This window comes from Rhineura floridana, chromosome 12, assembly GCF_030035675.1.
Source record: "Rhineura floridana isolate rRhiFlo1 chromosome 12, rRhiFlo1.hap2, whole genome shotgun sequence".
Taxonomy (NCBI): Eukaryota; Metazoa; Chordata; class Lepidosauria; order Squamata; family Rhineuridae; genus Rhineura; species Rhineura floridana.
Window position 1 is genome coordinate 34,332,797 of NC_084491.1, and position 27,968 is coordinate 34,360,764.

At 43.1% G+C, this 27,968-nt stretch overlaps 1 protein-coding gene and 1 pseudogene across 8 annotated transcripts in view; both read left to right on the plus strand.

Moving 5' to 3' along the window:
- Positions 1-27,968, plus strand: part of NTM (neurotrimin) — a 1,016,090-nt gene that overhangs the window by 781,233 nt on the left and 206,889 nt on the right. The window lies entirely within an intron of this gene.
- On the plus strand, positions 7,833-7,951 carry LOC133368902 (5S ribosomal RNA; annotated as a pseudogene).

Sequence of the window (27,968 nt, forward strand, 5' to 3'; positions counted from 1 at the left end):
ATTTAGAATACCCACAAGAGGAGATAAATTGTTCTTATTGTGACCCTCTGCAAACTCGCTAAGGTTACAAATCTAGATGAGCTGTCATATGCCTTGCCCACCATATCTCTTCTATCCATTCCTCTTCCCCCCCCCCAACAAAACCCCTACACATTTAAGAATTGGTGTGTATGGAAGTCACAGTTTAATGCCTACTGAATTAATTTTCTATGTGGTATTCTGCAGCCAGATTCAGATGGAAGAGTTCTGTGTAAAAGGATATCACTTCCTGCTAAATCCCAGAGCCCTTTCCAAAGGGGTTTACCGTTGGCAGAATAACTCCAGGTGCTGTTTTTATTCTGACAAATGCCAAATCCTTTTTTTCTTTAAATTTGCTAAGCTAGTTGCCTCGGTAATCTTCTGCAGTAGAAAGCTTTTTTTCTCCCTCCAGGCTAGATAGCCACTGTATATATATATATATATTCACTAATAGGCAAATAGACATTTCATACCACCACTCTGAATAGCGAACAATCCTGATGGGGACCCTGTGAACACCACTGCCCTTCCAGGCGTCACATCCCTAACCCACTCCAAAGGCAACAAAATAGCCGTCAAGCCAGCAGTCATTATTGAAACCCAATCAGACAAGCAATAAGACTTTTGAACCTTAAATGTTAGAATATGAAAGGTTGCCCCCACATGGCCACTCCGAGCTTCTTCAGATCTATCTGTATACATTGCACACCACTGATTCCATATCATATACTCCACCATATACTTTGCTTTTAGATATTACCGGTCCAAGCTGGCTTTTCTTTACTCCACCACTACTCTAATGAATCGGAGGAGGTGTCCACAACTATCATAGAATCATAAAACAGTGGAGTTGGAAGGGGCCTATGAGACCATTGAATCCAAACTCCTGCTGAATGCAGAAATCAGTTAAAGCATATCCAACAAGTGGCTGTCCAGCTGCTTCTTGAATGTCTCGAGTGTTTGAGAGCCCACTATCTTCCTAGGTAATTGGTTCCATTTTCATACCGCTCTAACATTTAGGATTTTTTTCCTGATGTTCTGGCTTCCTGTAACTTGAGCCCATTATTCCATGTCCTGCGCTCTGGGGTGATTGAGAAGAGATCCTGGCCCTCCTCTGTGTGACAACCTTTCAAGTACTTGAAGAGTGCTATCATATTTCCCCTCAATCTTCTCTTCTCAAGGCTAACCATGCCCAGTTCTTTCAGTCTCTCCTCATAGGGCTTGGTTTGCAGTCCCCTGATCATCCTTGTTGCCCTCCTCTGAACCTCTTGCAGTTTGTCTGCATCCTTTTTAAATTGTGGTGCCCAGAACTGGACACAGTAGTTAAGATGAGGCCTAAGCAGTGCCAAATAGAGGGAAACCAATACTTCATGTGATTTGGAAAGTATATTTCTGTTAATGCAGCCTAAAATAGCATTTGCCTTTTCTGGAGCCACATCACACTGTTCACTCATACTCAGCTTGTGATCAACAACAATCCCAAGATCCTTCTCGCATGTAGTATTGCTGAGCCAAGTACTCCCCATGTTATAACTGTGCACTTGGTTTCTTTTTCCTATGTGTAGAACTTTGAACTTGCCAAATTTCATTCTCTTATTTTCAGCCAAATGCTCCAGCCTATCAAGATCACTTTCAATTTTGTTTCTGTCTTCCAGGGTATTAGCTACCCCTTCCAATTTGGTATTATCTGCAAATCTGATAAGCGTTCCCTGCACCTCCTCATCCAGGTCTTTAACAAAAATGTTGAAGGGCACTGGGCCCAGGGCCAAGCCCTGGAGTACCCCACTCGTTACCTCCCCCCAGTGTGAGAAGGAACCATTGATAAGCACTCTTTGAGTATGATCCTGTAGCCAACTGTGAATCCACCTGGTAATTGTTCCAGCCAGCCAGCCCACATTTAGCTAGCTTGCTCATCAGAATATCATGGGGCACTTTGTCAAAAGCTTTGCTGAAGTCAAGATATACTTGAGGGGGTTGGTGTAATTATTTCAGTCATTCTAATTCATGGCATATGTCTTAAGTATTACCTATATGAGTACTTAATATTTTTTTAAAAACCTCTTGCTTGGATCCTATGAGGAAGCTGGAGTGGTAGGCACCCAAGGGTAGTTTTAGGCTGCTTCCAGTTGACCTGTTTATTGAGCATTCATTTTGATTTGTTCACACAAAGTTTGCAAGGAGATTAGACAATGTCGACTATTTATTGACTCTTCGTTCTGATTTGTTTGTGGTAAGGTTATGATGTAGCATCAAGTGACTGTCATCCGACACTTTCCAGTGCATTGCTTCATCACTTTCCTTATCTCAAAAAGGCCAATTTTGGGGGGAGGAGTAGGCTTGTTGCTTGAGAGATCCCAATCTACTTTAATTACACAACCTGAATTTGCTGGTATGTGATTAAATCCCATCCAAAATTAGTGGCAGTCTGGAAGTGTGCTTAGGGAATATGTTTTGGCTGCCTTTAGTCTTTGCTGCTATGTGACGTTCAGCAAAGAGCCATCACAATAAAATGGTCAGGGTCTTGTCAAAAAGTGACCTCACATATTTGATTCATATTATGCAAAACTCTTTCCCCCCCTTCTTTAAAAAACATGTTCAAGGAATGCATGCACCAGGAGATTAATTGTTCATCTTCCCTATTTAAAGGGTCACTTGGCTTTTTATGGTTCCTGGCTATTGCTCAGATTTGTTCCCCATTAAGTACTGTTCTGACCTAAGGATGGGTGAATAGTCTGTTTCTTGTCCATGCCTCTTTTTGCATGTGTTCATCTGCAAGTCCATTTTCCTGTTTCTGCATTAATTTTATCTTAATCTTTTTTTAAAAAAAATCCACATAGAATTTGCATTTAGATATTATTTTAAAATGTATGCATTTTTAATGCAAATTGATAATTCATTGAGCTGAGAACTGAATCAGGAAATCTAGGAAGTGTGAAAGTCATTGGTTGCTAAGTTCCAATACACACATTAGTTTAAAATGCTGCCCTGGGCTCTTTTGGGAGGAACAGCAGGATATAAATTTAATAGATTGATACAGTAATAAATAAAAAACACAGATGAAGTCAGTTTGTACTGGAATTAGAGATGCGAAAGCCCAGAAAAAAATGAAAACATTTTACAAATGTTATTTTTTTCTGAAAAAAAGCAGAAAAACTTTTTTTAAAAAAATGCCCTGTTTTTTTCTGGGCCTTCACATCTCTAATTGGAATTAACAAAGAAACTTCAAGCAGCCAGGACCACTTTCTCTCATGGACAACCTTCCAGGGTTAGGGTTAGAGGTGGGTGTAGCCAGACGCACACAACTCTCTATCCTCTCTTGTTCAAGGACACTCTGCAGCCAGGTAAAATCGGGGGGGGACACACGACAAATTAGGGCCAGTGGAAGGTATAGCCTGGGCAGAGTCCTGGGCATGTAAGAACATAAGACAAACTTGTTGGATCAAGCCAGTAGCCCATGTAGTCCAACACCTTGTTCTCACAGTAGCCACCCAGATGCTTATAGGAAGGCTGCGAACAACAGCACTGTCCCCTCCTGCAGTTTCCAGCAACTGATATTCAGAAGCATGTTGCCTCTGATAGCAGAGGCAGAACATATCTATCCAGGTCAATAGCCATGGTGGCTCCCATGTCAGTGAGAAAGGGGAATCCACTCTGGGTTTTAGTCAGAACTTTCAAGGTGCTGAAGCATCTTGGACAGCTCGTAGAAAGTTCTGGCTAAAACCAGGAGTGGATTGCCCTGGCACGGGAGCCACCAGCTGCCGCTGCACTGAGCGTTGCGTAGAGAGTCCCAAAGCACCACATTTACCTCCCAGGCTTTTCTTTACCACTACTCTGTGATATCCTTTTTTTTTCAAATGTGGCAACATTCTAGCTTGGCACTGGGCATGCAGGTAGATCAGAAACAGCATGGAAGAAATCTTTGTTAGCACAACCTGCTTTTTCTAGGTGAAAGGGGAGCAACTGAGTGTGCACTGCACATGGGATGGATCCCCAAACCCCAAAGCTAACACTGGGCAACCTTGAAAACAGTGGCGGTTTTTATACACCCCTCCACCCAAACGTACACTCTCCCTCATGCGTGGATGGAGTAATAAATGCAGTGGTGGGATTTGCCTTGCCAGCAAAGCTAATGAACTCCTATTTCATCTGGCCATGCAGGAAGTAAACAGAAGTAAATTGAGTCTAGTTCTGCTGAGCTCATGCTGAAAAACTGGGAGGGAAGGGCAACTCCTTGTCTTTCCAATCACGGTCCCAAGGGTCTGAAGGAGCAAAGTTCTGACATGGTCATGGGCTGCTATGATAAAACATTTACTGGGGTTTGGACACCTCTGTGCTCTGGGACAGTGCATGCATACGAAAAGATCAAAGTTTTCTGTGACTTCTTTGGAGGAGCAGGGCTGCTAATCAGATGCGAGCCTTGGGCATTGCTCAGTGTTGATTGTGCATGAAAACAAATGCCCCCTCTGTTTTCCTATTTAAAGGATTCCAGAGATAATCCAGCTGGTTCACTATCTAGGAACAGGAGGATCTGATTTCTTAATGGCTTCCCGACCTTTCTTCTTTTCAAAGGAGGACCTTGGGAATCAGGGACTGAAATAGATATTTTCTTTCTCTCTCCCCCCCCTCCTCTTCACCTCCACCCTGCAGTGAGTATTTGCATCTACATTTAATCAATTTATTTTCCTCCTTTCATATCCCCCCCGGGGGGGGGCAGATGGGAAGCCTATGGTAGCTACCTGATCCAGGCTAGGCTGGAACCTCTAGGAAGGGCCATATCTTAGTGGCAGAGCATCTGCTTTGCATGAAAAAGGACCCAGCCACTCTTCCCCAACGTGAAACACCATTGAGTCACACAAGAAGAGGTGCTTAAAGCAGAAACTGGCTGCTCCAGAGAGGGTTGGGTGAGACTCCTACCTGAAACCCTGGAGAGCCACCGCCATTCAGTGTAAACCCTGACTGGTAGCAGCTCTCCAGAGCCTTAGGCAAGAGTCTTTCCCAGCCCAGCCTGGAGATGTTGAGGGCTGAACCTGGGACCGTTTGCATGCAGAGCAAGTGCTTTAGCACTGAGTGATGGCTTTTTCTCATCCCTGTTTAATAGTAGCCATAATCTGTTGTGGCTGTGATTTTGGGTCGTTTGTACCCCTGTAAACTACGCCTCGATTGAAAACACCTGCCAGTTCTATAAAGTTAGATCTCTGCAACAGAGTCTCACAACTCAAGAGTCTTGTTGTGTTTTATTTTCTTGCTAAGTTAATGGCATCCTTCATGGCAAGTCAACTTCCCCAGGTTTCTTCCACCACTTTTATGTCATTCCTTAACAAGTATCTGATCACTGGGGGGATCCTTAATGCATTTGAATGTATTTGATCACCAACAAATCTTGCTCTCTAATCCTCAGATAAATTATTAAATCAGGCCATGTTTTTGAAGGTATTTTCCCACTTCTGCCTCAGAATACTACACTGGAGTAACTGAAACATCTTTTTTGAATGATCATGAACACCAGAGTTCCACCTACAACACCTCCTCTTTAAAAGAAAAAAGGAAAGGGAAATAAAAGGTACCACCATATCATCTTATAGACACAGCTTCAAAGTCATAGCTATAAAAGATACATTTTCAAAGGGCTGAGTAGATTCAGTGGAAGATGGGACCACCATAGTCTCTTTGACAATATGCTGCCTAGATGGTAAAAACCTGTTGCTTTTCAAGTTAGTATTGCCTGCACTTAAAACAAATATTGCACCCATCTCCTCTCAGAGAGAGGTATAATAAGATTTGATTCCCCATCGGCTTAGTAGAAAAAAGTCACAAAGGTTCTGTGCTAGTCCTACTCTAGGGAGGGGTGCGAATTTAGCAGATTTCGGATTTAGCACCAGAGTTTTCAATGGTTGTGTAATAAGTAGGAAAGAATGGAGGAATTTGTTGGTCTTTCTCTCCCCTCCCCCAGTCTTAAGGGTTGTAACCAATGTTACAATTTAAAGTCACTTAGCAGTGCATTCCACTGGCAAAATGTTTTGCGCCAGTGGAACATTGTTGCACAAGAGAATGCATAAGCAGGTTGCTCTTAATTTCATTGCACAACCAACTGCACATTTGCCAACACACCAAGGAAGACTCGTGACACATGTATGGTTGAAATGTTATATTTATTAAAATATAACACATAATCAATCAAATTCCAATCCGCCAATTAAAGAATCTCAAATCCTTCGGGCAGGTGAGGCTCAACCTATCTATGAGGGTCTAGACCCTCCCAACCAGGAGGCAAGTCAGTCACATCGTACTGCAACTCCCCAGACAAGGATGTGGGAAAACTTCTCCCTCCTTGCAATCGGAGTCAGGTTTGTGGTTCCAACCTCCGCATCCTGGCCCCACCATACAGGCGTTCACCATGATGCGCAAGCCGGTCCCACGTGGACAACCCCCGGATCCACTCCAGACATTACGCCTTGATGTTTCACCAGGGGGTGCCCTTTTCCCAAATGCCTCATCCACCTCAATTTTAACCCCAATTACCTCACCTGCCCGAATCCAACGCCAGCCAAACCGGAATCACCACAACCCACCCAGAACAAGCCAAATGAATCAAACCCAAGCAGTATGGAGTAGGCAAAACCAAAGACATTCTGAAATCAGAATCTCCAAAAAAAAATTCCTACTCAGCCCCCTCAGGCGACTAGCAGAGCCCATACTGACAAGGGAGGGGTGGGTGGGTGCCGCAAGGTGAAAAAGGCGTGCACTTAAGGAGGAGCAGGCTATATATAGCTGCTCAAAACCCTTACCCAATTGGTCAAGGTGCACCACCTGACCTATTACACAATTTTCTGGAACCTTCCCGAGCCTTCCCGATAATAGGGTATAGGCAAATCCGCCCCAGCCAAAAGCGCAGGAATGTTATTGTGCAATGACTTTCTGCTAGTGAAATGGTTACATTGCATACCTCTGTTGGGCAACATTAAAATACACCTGTCAGTGAGAGCAAGAAACCTTTCCCTAGCAGACAGAGTAGGTTGGATACAGCCCTGAGTTCTATTCACCTCTTTTGTGTATCAATGTGCAATTTCTTTCTTTAAAAAAGATCTGCAGGGAAATTTGCATGGGCATTTCTCCTCACTAGGGATGGGTGAGATTTTTGATTCAGTTTGCATTTCAAACTGAATCTATCAAATTCGCACTTTCCAAAACAATATGGCATCTGAAACACAGCCATCCTTCAAAATTTGGACTTAATCGAATTTTGCAATGCAGTTTGCCAAGCAAAGAATGTTTATAAAAATGCGTATGTTTGGGGAAAGTGCACATAAAATGAATATATGGTTGAAAATAACATGCAAAAATACATTATATGAAAAGAAGTAGCTTGGAAAGTATGTATATTAGTCAAAACTGCCTACAAAAATGTGTTTATTAAGAGAAATTCGCACTAAAATGCCGAAGAATTTTCATGAGGATTTCTTTTTTTAAAAATTACAAATTGCTGCAGAAATGTGGAGAACTGAATTTAAGTTTGGAAAAATTAGAAACTGAGAGAACCAAAATTGCCAGATCTTTCCATCCCTACTCCACACTACATATTTTTTTGCAAATAATTTCCCTTAACATGATGATGTTTTGTGCAATATTTTCACTAATATATGATTTTTGTGCACACTTTTTGGGTTGGAGAACTGCACCATAAAATTCAGAGGAAAGCAAATGTCAAAAGATACCCGTGTTTTGATTTGCGTATGGGTCCTGGAGGTGTGAATTAAGCTGATTTTCATCAAAATACAAAGTTAGAGCATTTATCACCCATCCCTAAAGGGTAGGGAGCCTACATCCATACTACCCTGAAGATGCCCGATCTAGTCTGATTTCAGAAGCTAAGCAGGGTCAGGCCTGGTTAGTACTTGGATGGGAGACCACATGGGAATACTGGGTGCCGTAGGCTTAGAGGAAGGCAATGGTAAAACCACCTCTGAATACCTCTTACCATGAAAACCCTATGAATATATCCAAAAAAGATTCATAGGGTCACCATAAGTCATAATTTACTTGAAGGTGTATAACAACAAAGGGGTAGGGAAGGAGATCCAGAAACTGATGAGGGCCTTCTTTCAAGTTACCACAGGGCCAGGCTGAAAACAGAGCCAGGCTGATGAGTAGGGTTGCCAGGTCCATGGCCTGAGACTGATCCTGTATCTTTAGGAGAAGAGAAAGTCAGCCAAGTGCAGGTGTTCTTGCAACACTGTAATGGGAAAAACCACAAGGTGGAATTCTCCCTTCCACCTGCACAACTTCTAAAGATACAGAAGACCTCTTGGTTGCCAGGCCCGGCCTCTAAGGGGTCTTCTGTATCTTTAAAAGCTGTGCAGGGGGAAGGGAGAATTCCACCTTGCGGTTTTTCTCATTACAGTGTTGCAAGAACACCTGCACTTGGCTGACTTTCTCTTCTCCTAAAGATACAGGATCAGTCTCAGGCCCTGAGTCTGGCAACCCTACGTGATGAGCTATCCAGACTTGCTTCCTTTTGGCAAACTCCGCTGAGTTTGTGACAAAGTCACGCTCAATTAATCAGGTTGTGTGGACTTTTGCTAATGCAGCTTTTTCCACCCCCGTTTTCTTTCTGCAATCTCATGAGTGATACCAGCTGGCTGGAAATGCTGCTGGGAGAAAGGCAACGAGTCCCATGCTAGGAAACATAAGGGGTGAGCAGAACATGCATAACGCAAAAGAGCCAGAAAGAAAGCAAGAGAAAGCAATATGAAGTGGCCCTTTAAACTAGAAGCCTCGGGAGCCCAAAGCCCAAGGAATGCTCCCTCAAGTATTCAAATGAGATTGCCGCATCAGATTGGTATGCATTAGGCTGGTCTCAATGAAAATTAACATGTAATTGCTTCAAATGAAGTAAGTGAGGAGGTAATCTGTTCTTAAATTGGATTCACAGGATTTTGTGGTACCATAATGCAGCTGTGAAATGAAATATATTTTAAGGATGATGTCCTCAAGGGGAGAGGGGGATGTCAGGGAGGGAGAGAAGTCAGAGGGTAGAAGCGTTCCCCTCCTTCTCTTTCCTTCACCTTTGGTTAGCGCTCATGTCTAAACAAGGGGAGTCTGGGGAAAGACAAGGCAGCAAAGTTCCATGGGTGGAAAGTGCCAGTCGGAGGCTCATTTTCTGGACCGACCAATCGCTTGCTATCGAAACTGGCTCTTGACATTTTGCAATTTAGTAGGATGCCTCCTCAGATGGAACATCTGAATAATTTCAAGGGAAGCCCAGAATGGTTTCGGTAAGACTAGCAGTAGTTTACATGGGCATTCTTCACAGCCAATCTCCTCCTTCCAATTTCTTTAATGTCTACACCAGATGTGTGGAACATGTGGCCCTCCAGAAGTTGCTGAACCACAACTCCCGTCAGCCCCAGCAAGCATGGCCAATGGCCAGGGATGATGGGAGGTGTGGTTCAGCAAACCTGGAGGGCCAAAGGTTCCCCGCATCTGCCAAACGCCCAGTAATCCATTATCTGTCTTTACCATCAGCTGATGTACACCAATGTTCCCCTCCAGTTAGGAATGCAGAAAGCTGCATTATACTGAGTCAGACACATTGGTCCATGTAGCTCATTATTGCCAACCCTGACTGGCAGCAGCTGTCCAAGGTTTTGGGCAGGAGTCTCTCTCAACCCTACCCGGAGATGTTGGGGATTGATCCTGGGACCTTTTGTATGCAAAGCAGATGCTCTAACACTGAGCTATGGCCCCATGTTCAATTTAGGGAGCTTTCTACTTTGGTTGGATACAGATAACTATTTACCAAGTGGTAACATCTGACAGTATGCACGTCACCCCTTGGTAAACCATTCATTTGTATCATCCTGACAAGTGGGCACGGAGAATCCTACCAGTCCCCTGATTCTTTAGATTTCTCCCCAGGTACTGAAGCAGTGTGGTAATATTATCTTGGCCACATGGGAGAACACAGATGGCCACCTTACTAAACAGAGTTGTACACGGTGGTAAATGGAACAGCTAATGGTGCTCAACCTATATCCCTCCTATTAATGTTCCAAAGCTTTCCTCATCTTCCCTGGCACAAATGTTGGAAGAACGCGACTTCCACCAAAAATCCCGGGAACTGTATTTTATAGGTGTTAAGAATTGTCGCTCTGTGAGGGGTAAACTACAGTTCCCAGGATTTTTTGGGGGGGAAGCCATGTGCTTTAAGTGTGCTTTAAATGTGCGCAGCCACTATTTCTTTGTGTGTGTGTTTTGAATCAGGAGCAAGGCAATGCTACTTTTTCATTGACACCCCACACAAGCTGTTTTTTGTCCTTTTACACAGAAACTCAGGCAGCTGCCTCACACTGAGTTCCCATTGGTCCACCTAGCTCAGGATTGTCTCAAGTACACTGATTGGCAGCAGCACTCCAAGGTTTCAGAGAGAGGAAACTCCACTCTCAGCGCTACCTGGAAATGCTGAGGACTGAACCTGAGACATTCTTCATGCAAGACAGATGGTCTACCACTGAACTATGGCCCTTCCTTTTGAGGGAAACTTACACATGCAGTCTTAGTGCATGCATGTTTCTTCTAATGGGAGAAATGCCAACTTTGTGGGGAGGGTTATCAGGAAATGGCACTGGGGGAAATGGTTAGATTCCCTTTCCCCAATCTTATCAAACACTTGCATAGAGAGTTGGCTGGCACTGGACTTCCAGGAAAATAGCCTGTGAGGCAGACAGCACCCATGGCTTAACTAACACACTTCATATACGTTTTGTTTGAATCCCGTGTTGGGATTGGTAGTACTCCCTCTGAGAAATGTTTGCTACTCTTTGCTTTGATCAAATTTCCATGGCGTTGGGTTGATCGGTATCACCCACCCACCCCCAACCCCATTTGAAGGAACCTCCAAATCTGCTTCAAAATTATGTTAGAGCCACTATTGGATGGCAGCTCTAGTTATAGCATTTACAAGTCCAGCATGTTTCATTTTTGCATCTCAGGTAGGCGTCAGCCTCACAGTGGGGTCAAGGTGAGATTAAATTAACCGATGTGTGCAAATATTTGGAGGAAAGGCTGAAGAGAAGGAGAAACAAATCAGCACTGACTGGGGAGGAGGCTCAGGTGTAGAACACGCAGGATAAATATTATCGGTACTAATGGGACATGCCCTGGCAGATGCCATGGGAGTGGAAATTAAACAGGAGGGACCTAAGGGGACGGATGTTCCTGGCACTCAGCCATCTGCTACCTGATCTCTCTGCTGCATCTCAAATCCCTACATCCCTTTGCTCGTCTGGATGCCAGAGATTGGTATTAATGCAGACCCTGCTGATTTCAGTAACAACTCCTTTTGTTTGCACACTTTATGCTGATGTTCTCCCACTGTGCATGTGTTGACTAGTTCCAGCTGCATGTGCGATAAGAGATAATGGACCATACAACTTGGATGCAGCTCCCTAGATGGATCTCACCACAAGGGTATTTTAGTAAGCAAGATACTGGGGATGTTTTTCCCGCTATCCCTGGAGAGCCACATGGTCATGAATCTGAACTAAGTGGATTAAAAAGGGAAGTCAATCAAATAATGGGGCAGCTGAGGAGGTGACTGAATGTGTATAGGACTCAGGTGGTCTAGATATTTTTTGTTTATTTTTACCCAGTAGCAAACTAAGCTTTTGCTAATGAGTCTCCACTATATCCAGCTTTGAAAATGAGGATTCCCCCAGCTAGTCTAACAGTACGTCCTCCCCCCCTTCTATATTTCTTCATTTGAATCCATGCTCAGCCTCAGAGACTTGCTTTGAATGCCAGGGATCTACTGTAGCAGTGAACAGACAATAAAGGAGAAGATGCCTCTCAGCATGTGCAGAGTTTATTCTCCATGGCACATTGTAAAATACACCCAGAAAAAAACAACACATCTGTCTGGAGTAGGGCAGTGTGAGAATTTTGATTCCATACACATTTCAAGACAAGTCTATCAAATCCGCACTTACCAAAACAATGCTGGAACCAAAACACAGCCATCCTTCAAAATTCACACTTATTTTGTAGTGCCGTTTACAAAATGCATGTATTTGGGGAAAGAGTGCATTAAATGACTATATGAGTGAAAATAACATACATAAATTAAGTATATGATGAGAAATGGCTTGGAAAAATGTGTACATTAGTCAAAACTACCTACAAAAATGTGTTGATTAGGAGAAACCCACACTAAGATGCTGGAGAATTTTCATGAGGACTTTAAAAAATAATAATAACAACAAATTGCTGCAGAAATGTGGAGAATGTAATTTAAGATTGAAAAAAGGAGAAACTGAGAGAATCAAAACTGTCAGATGTTTCCATCTGCCGTGTATAGTACCCAAGGAGTTGGGATGGGAACGACATGAGCCCACATGCCTGGGGGGGAAAGCTGAACCACACTGCTGTAGAGGAGCTCCTTTGGCCCTGGCTCATTCCTTCCTTGCAATCCTACTGTGCCATCTCCTCCCCCTTCCTCTTCTGACTGTTGATTCCCCACTACCGATTCCCATGCCTCGAGGTTGAGAATACATGAGCTCCTTAGCCAGTGCTTCTTTCGAAATGACTCCATCTTCCACTGCTCAGAAACTCTCTTGTTTCAGAGCCTGTCAAGAAGCTGCTTGGAATTAAATTGCTAAGGCAGTGTGCTACACCGACACATGCGAGCATCGCCCGCATGCACTACCGTGGAAGATGAGCACAAGGAATGGGTGTTCCTGAGATCCCCACGTCCAAGGCTTTTTGTAGCTGCAGCACCAACACCTTTTCCCAGAAAGGCAATGCAAAGGAGAAGAGGGCAGGCTTTCCCTCTAGCACTCTGTACTGAGCTCCAAGTCTGCTCCTTCATCCATTCACTTCCCAAGGATTCAAAGGAATCTTTGGTATTAAAAACAAAACAAAACACAATTCTGAAATGGCTGAACCTCTCCCCCAATTCCTTCCTCTGGTTCCTGCAGCCACATTATCCCCGAAGCCTTAAGTGTGAGATATTTGCATTTTAAAAACAATTGAAACCTAAGCGTTTATTCTTAGGAGATTGAATGCTTGATCTTGTGCAGGGCTATGGAGGAATCCTATAACACTCAAAGCTGCCTCGAAGAAGATTTTGCTCTTTGTCTACCTAGCCCAGTATTGACTGCTGCGATTGGCAATGGGGGAAAGAGGCTGTGACTGTGATGCACCAGTTATGGCGCTTCAATCTTTTGCCCCATGCCACAGCTCCAATAACACCACACACACATACCACCCTGAAGCGGCTATTATATGTGGCAGGGAAGCTTTCATTGACACCAGTGGAAACTTCCCTCCTGGAGCTTATTATAGCTTTGAGGTATAAGGGTGGGAGGCAGGGAATTGATTCAGCTCGCATTTAAAGGTGAATTTACCTAATTTGCACTTTCCGAAACAATATGTAAACTGGAACACAGCCACCCCTCGCAATCCACACTTCTCCAAATGTTGCAATGCAGTTCTCTAGCTGAGTAATGCCTACAAAACTGCACATACTAGGGTAAAATGTGTATGTGTGTGCTCTCACACGTGTGTGTATTATTGACAATAGCATACAGAGAAACATTAAAGTAGGGAAAATTGCTTTGCAAAAATATGTATGTTAGGTAAAATTGCATACCTCTCTAATTTGAATTTTTTGAAACAATATATGAACAAACTGAAACACAGCTATCCTTCAAAATTTGTGCTTCTCTCTCGGCTGCAATACATTCTCCACCACCCTCCTCCAAAAAACTTTACAGAAATGTGTATCTTAGGACAAAGTGTGCATACAATGTATATATTACTGAAAAGAACATACAACAATGCAGTGGGTTGTAGCCAATGCAAGTCATATTCAGAATAGACCCTCTACAGTTTATAGACATGGCTAACTTAGGCCCATTCATTACAATGGGTCTTCTATGAATAAAAGTTAGTCAGATACAATCCATCATATTAGGAAAAACGGCTTGCAAAAACGTGTATATTAGGATAAATGTGCACTAACATGCTGAGGAATTTTGCGAGTTTGCAATCTGATGTGGAAGTTGTTTGCACTGAATTTACAATTGGGGAAGTTAGAATCTGAAAGAAATAGAACTGACAAAGCTCTCCATCCCTAAACTGCAGATGCCTGGGACCTGGGACCTTTTGCACTTAATATGTGTACTTTACCACTGAGCTAAGGAAACAGACGGTCCTGTCTAGAGTACTAGGAACCTGAAATATGCTTGAATTTGCCAAAGCACTTCCTTTTTTTTTTCCAATTAATTTTTATTCTAATTTTCAAAACCAAAATAATACAAAAAGAAAACAACACAAATCAATAACTAATACAATACAAAAAAATACATATATATAAAAATATTGACTTCCGATTTGTCATAGTTCAGCTATAAATCTATAATATATAACAAACCTATCTCTTAATAGATTATAAAATCACCTTCCTCCAGCGGTTATCTTAGTTGGTTTCAAATCTCATTAACATCATATCATTTTAATATTCCACAAAAAGTCAAAGAGAAGTTTCCAATCCTTGAGATATATATCAATCAATTTTTTTTCTAAATAAACATGCCAATTAATCCAGCTCATCAAATCTACTAAATGCAGTAATTTCAAAACACTATAATTCAACTATAAATCTATAATATATAACAGACCTATCTCTTAATAGATTATAAAATCACCTTCCTCCAGCAGTTATCTTAGTTGGTTTCAAATCTCATTAACATCATATCATTTTAATCTTCCACAAAAAGTCAAAGAGAAGTTTCCAATCCTTGAGATATATGTCAATCAATTTTTTTTTCTAAATAAACATGTCAATTAATCCAACTCATCAAATCTACTGAGTCCAGTAGTTTCAAATCGCTCTTCTGTCATTATCCATATTGGGTCCATCTTCCATCTTTACGCACCCAAAAATCTTGCTGTCATAGTCATATAATAAAAGTCTGATAGGAATTTCCTCCATCACAGATATTTTCTTACCATCAAATCCAAACGTAACACTGAAGTATTGTTTCAAAGCCGCATCTCTGCTCCTCTTTTCCACATGATACACTAGTACATTTCTTGAAGGTTTTTCCATTGACACAAAACAGGGATTAATTCTATTAACTTTCTCCATTTCAAGTTCCATCAAATCCTTCCAGTCCAGGAATTTTTTTGAACCGATAATATCTTTATCTCCAATCTCTTCAATTCCTTCAGAGACAGCGCTGTATTCCAAACTGTAATATTTATCTCCAGGATCCGTCACAACCAGGAAATCCAAATCTTTTTTCATGTCCATATTTAAGCCAATCTCCATAGATTGAACCTTGCCTTTAATTTCTCTTTCATCCTTTTTTTGTTTTCCAGATCTATCTTTATTCTCCTTTCTCATAGAATCCTGAGTTTCTTTCAGCTCCTGTCTCATTTCATGAAATTCAGTTCTCCACGCTTGTCTATTATTTCTCAGTTCTTGTTTTATTGAGTTAATCCCATCCATTATTTTCTGAAGCATGTCTAGAAATAAAGTCCCTTCTTGTACATCCATGATCTTCTTAATTGCCATTCTTAAAACCAAAAGAACAAAACTCCTTCAATTTTCAATGTCCCAAGCAAAGAGCAGTTTATTTCTTTATCCAGTTACAAAGGAGTTAATCTTTCCAACCAACTAACGTCACACGCTAGACAGTCCTTATCTCTTAAATGTCCAGAAGTGCAAAAACAGCTTTTAGTTCACAGCGTTCAAATAACTAGTAGCAGAGAGAATGAGCAGATTTGTCAACAACAACAACAAAAAAGTAGATCAGAAAAAATAGTCCCTTATATATATTACACAAAAGTCTTGTAAATCAAAAAGATTTCTTATCTCTCCCAATCAGAAAGCTCTCATCCGTTGTAATCTTTAAAACGCAATTTTCCATGTCAGCTTTTTGCAATAAAAAAAAAAAAGATAAGCTATTTATATTTTCTTCCCCCTTAGTTCCGTAAATAAAGAAGGAAAGTCTTACCTCATCTAGGTTATCTTAATTGCTGTTACTTTGACAAATCTCTTTAGCTATATAGATAAGAAAATGATAAATGTAGACAGGAGGTTTGCCTGCTAGTCCGTTAAAAAAAAACGGGTCACTTATCCAGCTGAGCTAGCATAAAATCCTCGCTCTGTCTGAACTGCTGGAAGACAGACAATTCTGACGAATTCCAGGCTCCAACAATCAAAACAAAACTATGTGGCAGATCTCATGCTTATTCCTTATCCGGAAGAAATCATCCCCAGTCAGAAAAAACCCTTCTGACTGAATTTAAAACTGGATAAGTTTCATCCAAGACGGGAGCCCGTCTCAGAGGCAGCACAGGCGGAGGGATCCTCCTGGGAAGTTCGAATTTGCCAAAGCACTTCCTAAAGGAACTTTACCAGACTTTTTCATATTAACTTAGCTTTCCTTGAAAATCCTCATGTTTGAGCTGCAATCTCAACATCCACTTCAAGTTCCTCAGTTTTGGAAAAAAATAATGGTGCATGAACACTCTTCCTTAAATAAAATTTTCTGATTTTATCAAAAATCTGTTACTGACCTGCAACAATCCTCAGATTCCCACTCCCCCTCTGAGAAAAAAAAATGCCTAGAATTTTGCTTCAGGTGGCAACGGGAAGCCACCTCTCACTCTATTTCTTTCTTTTTTTAAAGCCCACAACTTTTCCTCCCTGTTTTGTTTTCATTTCTCCTACTTTTGCATTTCATTTTGTACATGTGGTGTTGAAGTGGTTATCAGCTCCTGAGGGTCAGTGCTGTATATCACCCAGATATCAGCTTGAAGACTGTGTGCCTCTGCCAAAGCAGAGCTGTCAGTGGATTTTACAGCTTCATCTAAATTTCCGTGCCCGCTGCAAGGACAAGGAGGAGTGCTGAGGTGTCTAACGACAGGAGAGGAAAAGGAGGGAGCTGTATTGAAGATCCCATGAGTTTTTGCCAACGAGACATGTGAAGGGCAAAGTCAAGATCACTTCTGCCTTGTAAGGTGACTCCATTTCTCCCCATACCTGTGAGCCAGTTCAGTTTTTCAAGACTTTGGGTACTGTGAGATGGCAGGCAAGCAAGACTACTGCAGTGATTTCACCAAAGTCAGAACCCGTCAGCAAGGCCTTCGCTCTGATGAGAGAACTGATAAAAATAATTAAGCACAGTGAGAACTCAAAAGATGGACAATGGCTCCTTTCACACTGCACTTTATTCTGTTATTCCGATCATTTCTTACCTAGTAATTTGCACATTATATTTGATGTTTCACATGACATAAAAGCCAGCTCCAGAAATCTAGTGGAAGCTTAGTGTTAATTTTCATGATAATACCAGAAAAAATCCAGTTGTAAGCCTGGGAACTTGGAAGATTGCAGGAACTTTGTGCTAGCTGCAACCGCTCACATGACATCTTGGCATGCAATGCATTCCCACCTTTTAGGAATGCGCCTTTTTTTTCCCCCTGATGAAATTTGTACTGGTATTCCGGTGCAGGCACAGTAGCAGTATTCCCTTCCTCCTTTCCCCACACACACCTCTGGGCCCAGGCACTAACTCATGCAGTGAATTATGGAGGAACTACAGTGTGCATGCATACAATGGGTGAGGGACGAAAACAAGATGCTGTTCGTTGCAGCAGCTTGAAAGACAGTTGCGCAAAATGCCGGTATGTTGGCCAAAAAGGCCACAGTTCCTTAATGCAACAGGTATTGCTGTCTGAAAGGAATTTGAGAAATCGGGACAGAAATGCTATCATTTTAATTCATTAAACTAATGCAATAAATCCCATGTCTTAATCCAGCCTGTGTTGTCCCCCCCCCCATATGCAACCACAGAAAGAAAGAAAGGAAATAAAATTATTGAATGCCAACCCTCTGTGACTCCTGGATCGCTTTGGAAGGACATTTTGGATTAAAAACACAAAGGGTTGCATGCAACTAAGTTCTACCCAGAGTTACTGATGGGCAAATCTGTTAATTTTGGTTTCTCTTACTTCTCATTTTTTCAATCTTCAGTTCTCCACATTTCCACATAAAAAATGTAATGAACAGCATTTTAGTGCAAATTTTTCCTAACTTTTTGTAAAACATTTTTGCAAAGCAATTTTCCCTAATAGAATGCATTTTGTATGCTATTTTCATTTACATATGTATGTCTATGCACACGTTATGCCAGAATATGTGTTTCTGTACACATTACTTGGCCAGGAGACTGTGCTGCAAAATTTAGAGAAGTGCAACTTTTCAAAGGATGGCTGTGTTTCAGTTCACATATTTTTTCTGGAAAGTGTATATTACGTAAGTTCATCTTTAAATGCAAACTAAATTAAATTTCTCCCCCATCTCTGCCCAGAGTAGTCCCATTGAAATTAATGGACCTAAATTAGTAATGATGACTATTAATTTCACTGGGTCTGCTTTGAGTATGATTGGATACAGCCACAAAAAGATAAGGGAATAGCAGGATGATTGGTAGTTACTAGGGAAGAGATAACATAATGGGAAGAGATCTTGTATGCCTTTTCTGATCTATCTTCCTGTCATTTTATTAATCTGAAAAAGAAATGAAAAACTTGATTATTTTTTTTTTTAAAAAAGAAACAGTCAGATAGGCTTCTTCTAAGGAAGATGTCTGACAAGCTTGGAGACTGTGATCCAACTGTAGTCAGCACCCTTTTCGACCCAGATCAGAGCTTGGAAAAGTTACTTTTTTGAACTACAACTTTCATCAGCCCCAGCCAGCACAGCCACTTTTCCAAGCTCTGCCAGCGTTCTGTGTGAACTAGGGGTGCCAGGTTCATGTATCTTTAGGAGAAGAGAAAGTCAGCCAAGTGCAGGTGTTCTTGCGACACTGTAATGAGAAAAACCACAAGGTGGAATTCTCCCTTCCCCCTCCACAACTTTTAAAGATACAGAAGTCCTCTCAGCTTCTTCGACACTCTCAAACCCTCTCACCATGTTAAAGTGTATCTTAGAGGAGGTACAAGACACTTACCTGGTCTACAAGTGTCAGGGCCAAAGGAGCCCCACCCCATTCCACTGACAAGTGGGGGGAATTTTGTTAATGGCAACAATCAGCTCTTCCTGCTGGCTGCCAACCAGCAGACACATCATCTAATACTGTGGATTTTTGGAAAATGAAGAATCCCACTTCATGCGGCTGCTGTAAAAGTGGCAACAGCGGCAAAAAGGACAAGGAGAGGGAAGCAATTTTACTTCCTTCCCCCTCCATACATTCCCACCCCCCACCCCATTTTGAGCCAAATATTCTTGGCTGAGAAATTTTGGCTCACTCTTCAAGTACAAGCAGGAAATACCCTTTTTTCACATCAGGAGTAGAAAAACATAGATATTTATGGCATCCCCTCCATTGGCTGCTTGGGTGTGTTTGTCCTGTGCAATCATGGCATGCATTCAGATGATCAGGAGTCACTCAGCAGCCATTCAACAAGCTTAGAGTGGCATCTGTGTCATGTGGGGCGATGGTTGTCTGTAGCTTCCAATAACACCATTGCACATTAATGCAAAGGCAGCACACAGCCCATTTCGCAAAAGTGATGGTGTCTAGTATACATGTTCCTTACATTGTATCATGGGAATTGTTCTGGGATTTCACCTCTGGAACCTCTGGCTAGGCTATTGGCTAATGTCTTCTAAACTCGCTGGAGGAAGATGTGGCATATTTTCTGTTATTTGAAGAAAGCTTGTTTTTCCAGTAGATTTTGACCCTCTCCTGAATTGCAATGAGTACAGCAATCACAGGGCTAATTTTGCTCCGCTCTTTTCCCAGGCCTGATTAATATTATTCATTCCTTCTGTGTCCTGCTGGGTTGAAACATGTTCCCTGGACCAACTGGAGGTGATTTGCATAAGAGGCAACAGCACACCAGGAGAAAGCAGAGAAAGCATTTATTGCACTTTCATAACTCAGTATCCCACCCTTTCCACTTCCCATTTCTCCTCACGTCATTCTTTTGTGTGCAGATTAGGGAATGCATGAGGAGAGAAAGGGGGTTAAGGAACTCTGTGTCATAGACGCTTAAAGTTGGGCTGGAAGTCTCATGTTAATGTTCTGCCGCTGGCGCTTGGCTTAGTGTATTACAGAAGATTGTATATTCTCAGGCCTCAGAGCCCTGTTCAGGTGAGGAAGGGAATAGCAGTGTATGGCATCAGCCTAACTGGTAGGCAGTATAGGGAACATAAGGACATAAGGTGAACCTTGCTGGATCAGGCCAATTGGCCATCTAGTCCAGCATCATATTCTCACAGTGGCCAGCCAGATGCCTATGGGAAGCCCGCAAGCAGGACCTGAGTGCAACAGCACTCTAACCACTTGTGATTCCCAGAAGCTGGCATTCAGATGCTTGCTGCCTCCAGCAAAGGAGATAGACCATGGAGATCCATGGAGAAAGTAGAGCTTCTGAATTGGCCTGTTCTGCAGTGAAGGCCAGTAGGCTTTTGTCCTTTATATTCAACAATACCTTCTGCCTACTGTGCCTTAAGCTTGAATTGTTATTTATTTTTTATTATTATTTGCACTCTGCTTTTCTGTTAAAAAACCCTAAAACATATACGACAAACAACCATGCGTATTGTAAGTATAAATACACAAGGATCCAAATTCATAGACTTGGGATTGCTAATAGGATATAGGATGATTCTCTCCTAATTAATTTAAGAACATAAGAACATAAGAAGAGCCTGCTGGATCAGGCCAGTGGCCCATCTAGTCCAGCATGCTGTTCTCACAGTGGCCAACCAGGTGCCTGGGGGAAGCCCGCAAGCAGGACCCGAGTGCAAGAACACCCTCCCCTCCTGAGGCTTCCGGCAACTGGTTTTCAGAAGCATGCTGCCTCTGACTAGGGTGGCACAGCACAGCCATCATGGCTAGTAGCCATTGATAGCCCTGTCCTCCATGAATTTGTCTAATCTTTTAAAGCCATCCAAGCTGGTGGCCATTACTGAATCTTGTGGGAGCAAATTCCATAGTTTAACTACGCGCTGTGTAACTGAGTTTAACTGACCCACCTTTTCTCTAAACTAAAAAGCCCCAAATGCTGCATCCTTTCCTCATCCCCTTGATCATTCTGGTTGCCCTCTTCTGAACCTTTTCCAACTCTATCATATCCTTTTTGAGATGAGGCGACCAGAACTGTACACAGTATTCCAAATGCGGCCACACCATAGATTTATACAACGGCATTATGATATCAGCTGTTTTTTTTATTATTTATTTACTTTCCGCTGTTCTTGTCTTATTCCATGGGAGAAGTGGTGTCAGGGAGTGGTTGATGATCTAACATAATGCACCTCTTTCCACTCTCTCCACATCTCTGTGGGAGGAGCCATATGTCAGTGCTAGAGTGAAGACTATGAGATCATCATCATCATCATCAGATTATTTCTATACCTCTTTTTGGCCAAGGCCCCAAAGATAAGGTAATGATGATCGAGAAGGGGGTGGCAGAAAGAACTTCTGGTTTCATCTCTACCCCTAATCAGCCTGTGGCCCTTCATAATTGCCGCCAGTAGAATATGGTCCTTGACAGAAAAAAGGCTGTCCACCTCTAGTGTAGACAATAGTGGATGAACCAATGGCAAAGCTGGCCCAAGGCATATTGCTGCCTGAAGCAAATAATGGCATCCCACCATTCCACAGACAGAAAGTGACTGGACTGACAGCTGGTCAAAGGATTTCCTAGTTGTGGACCTCCATTTAGGGAAAGGCAGTAGCTCAGTGGCAGATGATCTGCCTTGCATGCAGAAGGTCCCAGGTTCAATCCCCAGCATCTCCATGTAGGGCTAGGAGAGAAAACCCTGTCTGAAATCATGGAAAGCTACTGCCAGTCAGTGTAGACAATACTGAGCTAGATGGACTAATGGTCTGACTCAGTATAAGGCAGCTTCCTATGCAGATTGTTGCACATTATGTACTTGGGGGGAGTGGGGAGTGTGGGCCTGATCCTCCACCTAGTCAGTATTTCAACTGGACCTTAGTTGTTTCGTGCTGTGATTTGTTTCACTGCTGCCTGCATTTATCCATCATCAAGAAGTTCAATGCCATCACTTGTGGATTAAACTGAGGGAAAGGATTTTTATCATGTTCCATGCGCTGATTAGGTTACCAATGCCAAGATAGCTGTGCTTTTTATCCCTGTTTCTTATAAATGGTTCCCTGCCCCCACTACAAGTGCTAATACAATCACCTTGGCAATTATCACCAATCTGTTGCTGTAAAAAGTTAAAGGAGTTGCCTGTTTAACATATATTGAAGCTCTAATTATCGCTGGCTACCATTTTTGCATTTCATTGCCATTCTGCTCTGACCTTACTGGAACAGGTTCAGAGGAGGGCAACAAGGATGATCAGGGGACTGGAAACAAAGCCCTATGAGGAAAGACTGAAAGAAATGGGCATGTTTAGGCCTTGAGAAGAGAAGACTGAGGGGAGATAGGATAGCACTCTTCAAGTACTTGAAAGGTTGCCACACAGAGGAGGGCCAAGATCTCTTTTCAATTATCCCAGAGTGCTGGACACAGAATAATGGACTCCAGTTAGAGGAAGCCAGATTTTGGCTGAACATTAGGAAAAACTTCCTAACTGTGGAACCATTTGCCTAGTGAGGTGGTGGGCTCTCCAGCACTGGAGGCCTTCAAGAGGCAGCTGGATAGCCACCTGTTGGGTATACTTTAAGTTGGATTCCTGCATGAGCAGGGGGTTGCACTGGATGGCCATATAGGCCCCTTCCAACTCTACTATTCTGTGATTCTATGATTCTACAATTTTCTCTTTTATATACTTGCCAGCTAAGATTTCACTTTGTGCACCTGGTGAAGTGGACTTGAAACATGAGTGCTTATGCCAGAATAAATGTGTTAGTCTTTAAGGTTTTACAGGACTCTTGGATTGTTTCTGCTGCAAGAGACTAACGCAACTACCCCTCTGGAAATGCATCTTTCTAGCATAGGTGCGGGGACCTATTTTCAACCGAGGGCCACATTCCATTCTGGGAAATCATCCAGGGACCACTTGCTCATGTTGGGCAGGGCCAGAGGCAAAAGGGGTCTGACAAATGAATGTGACTTTTTTTCCTTTCTGCAGTAGGCTGCTTTCTTCACATGCTCAGCCACCCCTCTCTATCCTCCATCCAGGCAAACAAGAGGCATTATCAGAGTTCGAGGACACATTCCAGTCAGGCAGAAACACTCAAGGAGGACGTACTGCAAGGCTGGTGAGCAGAGCTTGGAAAAGTTACTTTTTTGAACTACAACTCCCATCAGCCCAGTCCAGTAGCCATGCTGGCTGGGGCTGATGGGAGTTGTAGTTCAAAAAAGTAACTTTTCCAAGCTCTGCTGGTGAGGGGTGGGGCTCAGGAGTGTAAGGGCCATATAGAGAGGTGCAGATGGCCACACTGGATCGACTCCCAATCTAGTGTTTTATGTTATGCTAACGTTGCGTTATTTTTTATATCCTCATCCAGTTAGGGAAGATTTCTGCAGAAATGGGGAAAGGGGATCTGTGTTATAGAAAAGAAAGGACAAGACCTGTTGGACTCGTTTTCCCTGCTACTTTGTTCCTGTTCCAGGACTTATTTGACTCTCTTCCAAAGGACTTTCCTTCTTTTATTTTCCAACGCAAAACACCACTTGTGGTCTGCCTCCCACTTTCTCCTTGTTGCCATGGCTCCGCAGACCAAAGTGTCTGTTATGTTGGTACCTCTCCCTTAGCGTATGTGTGTGCTCATGCGTGTGTCAAAGGGCTTTGAGTTTCCTCGAGTTCAGCATAACAAGGGCCGATTCTAAGCTTGCCACGATTGCACCGCTACAACGACTAGGGGATTGGAAAGTGGGGCGAGAGGTGCGGCGCTTTGCTGAGCTGTTTTGAGCTCATCCTGTCAGGAACGGTGAGGATCAGGCATCAATGGCCTTAGAGCAGAGGAGCGGAAGTGGTGTGCCAAAGGAGTTCATGGAAAGCTGTTCTTCCATGCATAAAGCGGTTAAGGGAAGCCAGAATCCGATGCCCAGTATAATGCGCAGTTAAGTCCTGCTGGAAGAAATGGGATTTGAATGTTGCATGGAAGTGACAGCAGGATTTTAGCCGCTGGGGAAGCCAACACTAAAAGGGAGAGCAAGGGATGGAGAGAAGCAGACTTTGTATCCTTTTGAGTAGCTGGTGGGGTGATGTTGGACTTTAGCAAGTACAAAGGAAGACTTCCTTGTGGTATGGCATGACTGTTTTAAAGAGACGATATGTTCCATGTGGGGGTTCTCAAAGCATTTTCTGCCTGCCCTTTTTTAAGCAGCTATGCTTGCAAGTAGGGATGGGGGAAGAAATCCCAATTCAGAGCACATTTAAAGTTTATCTCGGAGTGGTTCAATAGTCAGTCTCTCTTGGAAGTGTAGTTCTATGAGGGGAATGAGGAGCTCTTAGCAACACTCAGCACAAACTACAGTCCCCAGGATGCTTTGGGGGAAGCCATGACTGTTAAATTGGAATTATTTATTTATTTATTAAATTTATATCCTCGCCTTCCTCCTAGAAGGAGCCCAGGACGGCAAATGAAAACACTAAAAGCACTTTGAAACGTCTTAAAAACAAAACACGTTGAAACATGCTAAAACAAAACATCTTTAAAACCATATTAAAACAAAATCGTCTTAAAAACCTCTTTAATAAACAACTTTAGAAACATCTTTATAAGCAATTCCCTCACAGACGCGGACTGGGATCTCTGTGTAAAAGGCTTGTTGAAAGAGGAAGGTCTTCAGTTTGTTGATTTATTTATTAGACACCCATCTGGCAGGTTGTCCCGCCACTCTGGGCGACATACAGTAAAAATATATAATACACACAATATAAAAACAAATACCCAGAAATTAAAATCACAACTAATAACTGCAAAACCTGTGAAACCTAACCCACCTCAACAGCCTGATTGAAGAAACAGGTCTTCAAGGCCCAGCGAAAGCACATCAGGGAGGGGGCCTGGCAGAGGTCAATTGGTAAAGAATTCCATAAGGTGGGGGCCACAACTGAGAAGGCTCTTGCCCTAGTCCTCACCAGTCTAGCTGCTTTAACTGGTGAGATATAGAGTAGGCCTTTCATGGTCGATCTTGTTAAATGGCACCCCTGGTGATATTGAAGGCGTTCCTTTAGGTTGACTGGGCCGGCATCATATAGGGTCTTAAAAGTTAAAGTCAATACCTTGAATTTGGCCCAGGTGACCACCGGTAACCAGTGCAGCTCCTTGAGCACTGGAGTGATATGATCTCGGCGGCAGCTGCCTTTAACTAGGCGGGCCGCCGCATTCTGCACCAGTTGCAGCTTACGGGCCGTTTTCAAGGGTAGACCCACTTATAGTGCATTACAATAATCTAAGCGAGAGGAAACCAAACCATGTACCACCAAAGGGAGCAGCTGACTGGGGAGGTAGTGGTATCTTTTGGAGGCCCTCACCTGCAGAGCACTGTGGTTGACTGAGTATACAAGGGATAAGACGGTCTTTTAGGTATCCAGGTCACAAGCTGTACAGGGCTTTGTAAACCAAAACTAGAACCTCGAACTTGGCTGAGTAGCCAGTGCAATTCTTTCAGCAGCAGGGATATGATACTGTTTTAAATGTATAGTGCAGATGGGGCCTAAAAGGAAGGGATGTCAGATCAAAGGGTGCTCTTTGTGATCTAGGCATTTATCTAAGCATTTCTATACTGGCTTTCATTTATCTAGGATTTCACTGTGGTTTGCAGAAACCAAAACAAGGAAAAGAAAAGAAAAACAAAGGAAACAACCCAGTTAACCCAGCTAACCCAGCCAAACTTTAAACTGGGGATCTATTTTGCTCAAAGTCAAGCACAGTGAGGTCTGTGACTTAGGCCACTGTGCTTCCAAAGATAGTAAAAAGAAGTTCTTGTGTTTTAAGAAGAGACTGCAGGAGGGGGAGCAACCTGGCTTTTGAGCACTCTGAATCTTAGGGACTCGAGGAGTGTGTCCACGCAATAAAGAAGATTGTGTGACCAGACGCTATGAAGGGTGAAAACACTTATTTCACTGTATCGTCATGCGTTGCCTGAGCCCCGCTGCCTTTCAAAAGCACTTAAATGCCCATTTGATGGAGGGAATGCTTGGATTACACACTGTCTGGCTCCATTATTGTCCACGGGTCTCCAGGCCACTGCATTTCACAAAGGTCAGGTATGAGAAGAAGAAGAACCAAAAAGAGATTTGTCTTAAATCTTTCTCACTGGTGTGAGCAACTTCTTTCTCTCTCTCGGCAGAAGGCTGTAGTCAGAAATATATAATTGTGCCTCTCCATCTCCAGCAATATTTCTGGGAGGTAAAATAAGTAAACACAAGGTACCTCTTTAATGCAGAGGTGGGGGACCTATTTCAGCCCAAGGTTCACATTTCTTTCTGGGCATCTTCCCAGGGTCCACATGGCATTGACGGGTGGAGTCAGAGGCAAAAATGGGCAGAGCGACAAATGTAAATTTTGTACATTGGACTAGTTTCTACACACTCTCACACACCCCTCTCACTGTCCTCCATCCAGACAAGCAAGAGACATTATCAGAGTTTAAGGGTGCATTCCAACCAGGCAGAAACACCCAAGGGATGTGCCCATGAAGTGCTGGGCTGGTGTTTGGAGGCAGTGATGGGCTGGATGTGGGCCAATAAATTGAGGCTGAATTCTGAAAAGACAGAGGTGTTGTATGTCCAGAGTTCTCATGTGTAGGAGGTGGGAAGGCGGCCTGTTCTGGATGGGGTTGCACTCCCTTGGAAGGAGCAGGTGCACAGCTTGGGAGTACTCCTGGATCCATCATTGTCACTGGATGCTCAGGTGGCCTCAGTGGCTAGGAGTGCCTTTTTCCAGCTCCTGCTGGACAGAGATGATTTGGCCACAGTGCTCCATGCTCTGGAATTTTTCAGATTGGATTATTGTAATGCGCTCCACATGGGTCTGCCCTTGAAGACGATTCAGAAAATTCAGCTGGTCCAAAATGCAGCAGGCACATTACTGGCTGGGGTTCCCTTTAGATCTCTTGTAACCCCTGTTTTCAAACAGCTGTATTGATTGCCAGTTTGTTTCTAGGCCAAATTCAAGGTGTTCATGCTAGTGTTTAAAGCTCTGAATGCCTTAGGTCCAAATATCTGAAAGACCTCCTCCTTCCCTACAGACCCTCTTAAGTGTAGTGATCAGCATGGGGGGCCCTTGTGGTAGTTCTACTGCCTTCAGAAGCTATGGGGGTGGGGATGGCCTGGGAGAGGGCATTCTCTGTGGCAGCCCCTACATTATGGAACTCCCTCCCCACAGAGTTATATCTGGCAACTTTGCTGTACAGTTTTAGGTGAATACTGAAGACACATCTCTTTACCTTGGCCTTTGACGCCTGAGACATGTATTTTTAGGACCCACCCAAGTTTGGGATTTTTGGTTGTTTTTAAATTGTTTTTAATATCATGTATTAAAATTGTTGTAACCTGCCATGGGACCTTTGGGTGAAGGCCAGGTAATAGATGAGGAGGAGGAGGAGGGGGAGGAGGGGTGTGGCCTGGGGAGCGTCCCAAGCTGAGCAGTTCCTCAGCTGTCTCTTAGTGCATCCTTTGGTGGTCCCACCATGAGGAAAGATGAGGAGGTCAGTCACTTTTAAGCAGTGATTTTGGTTGCCAGAATAGGCAGCAGAGTCAGAGGCCAGATCCGTAAGCAGGAGGGCAAAAAGTTAAGTGCCTATTTATCACTAGAGTCTTTGAAACGTCATTCTGTTGTCTAAGTTGAAGAAGGGGTCAGCATTTAAATTTCCCACAATGGACCAGAGAGGAAATGACCCTCAGGTGAGGAACATGTGGTCACACAAGCTGGGCCTCTCTGCAGCTGCCAATATGTCCAGTGGCCATGCTGCCCCACTATTGAAGCATTTAGGCGGTGTGT